The following is a 6,000-nucleotide window of genomic DNA, read 5'->3' as shown; positions in this document are numbered from 1 at the left end:
CTGTTAAAAAATAGGCTTGCGATTCTGTGGATTTTTTTTGGTAGAATTTTTTCCCCTTTCTTGCTTTTACTTTTAGCCACCATAACTGATTAACGGATGTCACTCGCATAGGTGATCTTGGATTGTAAATCGTAAGATACGATCGTAAGGTTACTTTTACATCATTATCTAAATAATGGTGGTTTTATTAATTATTATTAATTAATTTGTGTGTGTATTTTTTTGTACGTGTAGGAAATTATGTACATGTGCGTGTTTGTGATTGTTCTGTGGATTCTGATTAATTAATTGATGTGAGAGAGTGTGCGCGTATGTGAGATTTTTTAATGTTTAATATTGAGTTAATTAATCTGTACGTGTTGCTCTTTGGGTTTGTTGTGCATATTTAGGAAACTGTATATAGAAGTGTTCGAGACTGGTATTCTCTCTTTTATAACAAACATCATCTAGATTTAAAAAAATTATTTTTTAATAAATTTAATTCAGCGCTTTAAAAATATTTTTCTTCCAAAGCACTCCTTTGTGGTATTCATACGAGATGACCTTTTATAGTGTATATATATTAAGTGTATTGGTATATCTTTGTTGAAAAATAAAGGTTTACGTATTTATGACCTTAAATTATATATTTAGATAATCATTTAAATGTTTACATCTACACATATTGTTGATTTTGATGTTTAGTGCTTTGCAATTTTTTTCCGTGTATATATTTTTTTCTGACGATGTATGCCTTTGCTTTACCAATAAATATCTAGAATGTCATTGTTAATGGAATAAAGTCAATTTGTCAGAGGTTTGATTTTTGGTTTCTTGGATTTTCAGTTTCAGTTTCTGCTGATGACGTCAACCAAATTATGAGGTGGAAATGTTTCGATGCCAAGTAAACGCGTGTTTTGCTATTGCACAACTGTACCAAACTGACTTTGATCTCATTTTGGATTTACAAAAAAAAGCAACAAAAAAGCCGTCCAAATATGAGGGACAGTTCGTATTGGGGGCGAGAGGAAAAAAAAACCAAAAGAAATTAAACCGTATAAAAAATTCTGTTCTGTATCCAGTCGGTGGCCATGTCCTGGAAAGATCCGAGCTAGGAATCGAACGCCTCTAAAACCGGAATCGGTCGGTAAAGACGAAGCCGGGAGAAAGTAAACGATGAAAAGTGAAGACGAATCTCACCTAAATAAAGCGCATCTGAAAACATCTATACCGTTCCAATACAATTTTATGGTTTAAGTTAATAATTTGAGTCTTATTTTCATTTACAAATAATGAACTAACAAGAAAGTTTATATTTATTTTTAACCCGACTCAATAAAACAAAACAGTTAGCTCATCTTGAAAATTTATATTAGTTTTATTTCACTGCGGAAAAATTAGAAAGAACGCCTACATTTATTTTTTATTAAACACAAATACGTTAATCATGCTAATGGAAATTAGTGTGCATTAGAAATTTAAATATATGATACCGTAGATTAACAAAAAACGTAATAACATAATAAATAACGATTTTTTAAGTTTTTTTAAAAATATGATATCGTTTTATTTAATTTTATGTGTACAGGTAAATTATTATAAAGTTACATACTTTTCTAAATAAATTAATTATAGTAAGTTTTTGTTCTACATTTTGGCATTTATACTGTTATTGCTCCTTGGTCGGTATGTTTTTTTATGAACTTATGTCAATAGTCTGTATTTTTCAAATAAATACATTGGTTTTTTGTTGTGTATTATTTTAAACATTATTGAGATAATATTAAAATTTTGAAGCCCTTTTATTTTTAACTTTTTTAATTTTATAAATTTGTTCACTAATTTGATCATCTTTTTTTTAAATGATTGTCGCTTGTCTTTGAGTTTTTGGGCTCTGTAGTTTCAAATTCAACTGTAATATAATTTGATATGTGCGTCAGTATTAATGCATTGCGTAACTTGTTATTAATTTTTAATTACTTCATTAATTAATTTTTAAAAGAGTAATTTTTTTTAATTGTTCAGTGCATTTGTCGGTCCAAGGTATTTCAAAGAAGTTTCGTTAATTTTTATAAATTTAATATTATTTCGTATTCTGCAACTGTGAGTGCCCTATTATCATACTTGAGCCTTTGTCTGGATTTAATTTTAATCCATGTCTCTTACACCTGTCATATAAACTTTACATATCAGAATTTATTTGGTCTAAATTTGCATCAAGATTTCCAATTCTAGAGGCCGTGTATCTTCGCGTACATATCCTCGATACAATATTTGATCGCATAGGAAATTTTATTTGCGTAAATCGTTAATAGTAGCGATCACAGGGTTGACCCTTGTGGGTCTCCTTTGTCCGTGTTTGCCATCCTGAAAAACACCCTTTCAATCTTTTAATCCACTCCGGCCGTGAAATTTAGATAAGACATATTACCACTTAGTTACTCTTTCTAAATCGATTTTAATATAGTTATAAGTAATTCGTGGTTCATACTATTGAACTCATGATTAAAATCAAGCGTAGTCATGATTGCTAATGATCGGTATCCCCCCCCATATCATCCAATTTATAAATTAATGGTGATTGCGTACTATATCATTTTCGATAGTCAGACAGATACTTATATAATATGTCTTTTACTTCTAAGTACTGATTAAATTTATTTGCAGATTACCTTGTCAAATATTTTGCTAATTATTTAACTAATTAAATTGGACGAAAACAATTAAAACTATTTGGTCGATGGTCGCAACGCTCAAGGTGTTGGCACGGTACTTGTCAGTGAAAGGTAAAGGTCCCGGGTTCGAATACGAACACGACATACTTACAAATGTTTTTTTTTCAAAAACCTCGACACCCTGAGGTGATCTATATGACCTTGATCTATATGACCTCTGCTGTTGCGAACCCTCGAATAACACATGTGAGTATAAATATTTTGATTAAACTAAAATTCATCTTTATATCAAACATAATAATTTACATTTTTTTGGTATATTTTTTTACACAAATTTCACAATCGACATATGTTTGTAATTTACCCAGACCTTGAAGCTGACCCGAATAAAGGTCGAAACGTAGGCAATTAAATAAAAAATTCGCTTTTCTAAAATACATCTATTATGTTGATCTGATCGCTTCTCACTACCTCAACCACTTATTATAGTTAATTTCTTGAGGAATTGATCTATCGGGTTGGTAATTATGTGTGACTACAATTAGTTCTTCTCATAAGACGTAGGGTGAAAGATGAGAATTGAATTGAATATATTATATGTAAAAGCTCGCAAAATTAGGCCTCATGAACCTCAAGAGAGAAACAGAGAGAGAGAGAGAGAGAGAGAGAGAGAGAGAGAGAGAGAGAGAGAGAGAGTAAAAATAGAGAAGGAGAGAGGGTAAGTTAGGAGATAAAAGAGAAAGAGAGGTACTGTGAGAGAATGAGTGAGAGACACGAAGGTAAAAGTGAGAAAAAAAGAGAAAGTAAGTTTTGAAGGAAAAGATAAAGAGAGGTTCAGTTAGTGTGAGAGAGAGTGAGAGAGAATGAGTGAGAGAGACAGAAAAGAGAGAGAAAAAAAGTTTGAACAAAGAAAGAGGGGGTGAGAGAGTGAGAGAGTAGGAAAAGTTAGAAAAAAAGAGAGAGGGGAGAGAGAGAGAGAGAGAGAGAGAGAGAGAGAGAGAGAGAGAGAGAGAGGAAATTGGATTTTATTAAATTTATTTTAATTTGATCATTTGATATTAGATTTATTTTAATAAAATAAAAAAATTATTTAGAGATCACAACAAACTTTGAAAAACCAGCTACATTTTTAACGGACTTTAAAGTTGACCTCTATTGAATAAAGTTCTCGCATGCATTGTGTGAGTTTGGTGGAAAATCAATGGCAGTCTCCTACCAACTAAACGACAACAAACCAGAGATTATGGCCAAAAAAGAGAATATTATTTTTTTAACGCTTCTCACACACGGCAGTATAAAAACCTGCCGAAAGAAAAAATATATATATATCATACTATCAATTTATAAATAGTTTTGGGTTTTCCACCTGTAGAAAATCTTAGGTTGGAATTATCGTTAGCCGTTTAGGTCGGAGGCAGTTTTAATATGGAAAAACAAATACAAATTAAAACAGGGAAAATATTTTCTCTTTTGTAATAACATTTACTACCGGTTTTTATTGGTCCTAGCTTAAATTATCATTATCGTGATATTTATCAATAGCAAATGGACGACGTCAATGATAATTATCATAGTCGACGAACAATTAGCCGTCAAATGTATTGTAAAATTATTTGCGTTTCAGAGCGGTTAATGAATTTGATTTACAGATTCAGCATATTGCTTCATACAATAGTTTTGAAAATAGCGCAATGCAATACTTACATCACTTTTTGACTCACACAATGTTTTAAAATTTTACAGTCTATATAATATAATATAATATGTCTTGGATGTTTTGTATCTACTACTACATACTATTAATCGAAATGGAGCCACTTTCCATCTTTATAATTTGCACTTTTTCTTTATTACAATGTATTCCTCTCAATCAATATATTTCCACGTATTGTTTACTTCCTTAGCCTAAAGTTTCTTTAATTTAGTCTAGTTTGTTATGTTCTACGGTCAGTGTTTTGTCAATGTGTTCTCAGCATTGGTCACTTCGGAAAATCATTTAAATTAGGATGCCAGGCCATATTGAAACAAAAACTACTTCATGATTTTTTTTAATAATGCGTAACAATATTCAATTTTACAGTTGATCTATTTCCGTTTTTCATTATTTTTACTGTTTTATATATATGTACAAGTTGAATGTTAATATGGAAAAATGCATGTCAACTTTTAACAATTTCATTCTTTCCTCTTGATAATTCGAACATCTCGATAATTCGAATTATTTTTCTGGTCCCTTGGGTTTCGAATTATCAAAAGTGGACCGTACATACAAAAAATGAATGAGAGAAAGAGAGAGAGAGAGAGAGAGAGAGAGAGAGAGAGAGAGAGAGAACAGAGATAAAACAAAAACAGACATTAAGAGAGAGAAAGAAAGAGCACGAGAGTTAAAGACAAAAAGAAAGAAGCAATTATAAAAAATCGAAAGAAATACAAAAACAAAACGATAAAGAAAGGTAGATAGAGAGTGAATGAGTAAGTTTAAAGTGAAACGAGCAAGAGAGATACAAAGAATGAAAGAGAATGAGTGAGAGAGAGAAAGAGAGAGAAGCAAATAAAAAATGAATGATACGATAAGACGAAAGATAAAAGAAAAACAGAAATTAAGAGGGAGATAGAAAGAGCACGAGAGCTAAAGACGAGACAAGAAAGAAGCAGTTATAAAAAATCAAAAGAAATACAAAAAAAGCGAGAGAAAAAGACATATAGCTAGATGGATACATAGATAAATTGATAGATAGATAAATAGGTAGATAGATAGATAGATAGATAGATAGATAGATAGATAGATGGATGGATTGATAGGAAGGTAAGTAGGAAGGTAGATAGATAGATAGATAGATTGATAGGTAAGTAAGTAGGAAGGTAGTTAGATATAGATAGATTGATAGACAGATAGATGGATAGATATAGATTGATTGGTTGATTGGTAGATAGATGGATAGGTAGGTAGATACATAGATAGATATACGTATAGAGTGATAGATGGATGGATAGATAGATAGATAGATAGATAGATAGAGATTGAGAAAGAGTGAGAGAGAGTGCTCCAACTTTCGAGGACTCTTGCTGAAAATATTTTTTATGGTCATGTGTCACCAAATTTTCACATATGAAACGTTGATATCATATTTAATGAATCAAATCGCCGCTTCGGTGAAATGTCCAACATAGGGCGATTTTTTTCACTGTCCACCCATTTTCTTATTAGGTGTTTACACCAACATCGCGCATGGATGAAAATGACATTTGGTAATTTTGGAATTGTAACAGGAATGTCTCGTGACCCGTTCCGAAGGACACCGGCCAAACTGCAAAAAATCCCACGAAAGAGGAAAAATACCCCCCC

Source organism: Cimex lectularius, unplaced genomic scaffold, assembly GCF_000648675.2.
Source record: "Cimex lectularius strain Harlan isolate CLEC.00 unplaced genomic scaffold, Clec_2.1 scaffold13, whole genome shotgun sequence".
Lineage (NCBI taxonomy): Eukaryota > Metazoa > Arthropoda > Insecta > Hemiptera > Cimicidae > Cimex > Cimex lectularius.
This window is presented reverse-complemented; position numbering follows the sequence as displayed.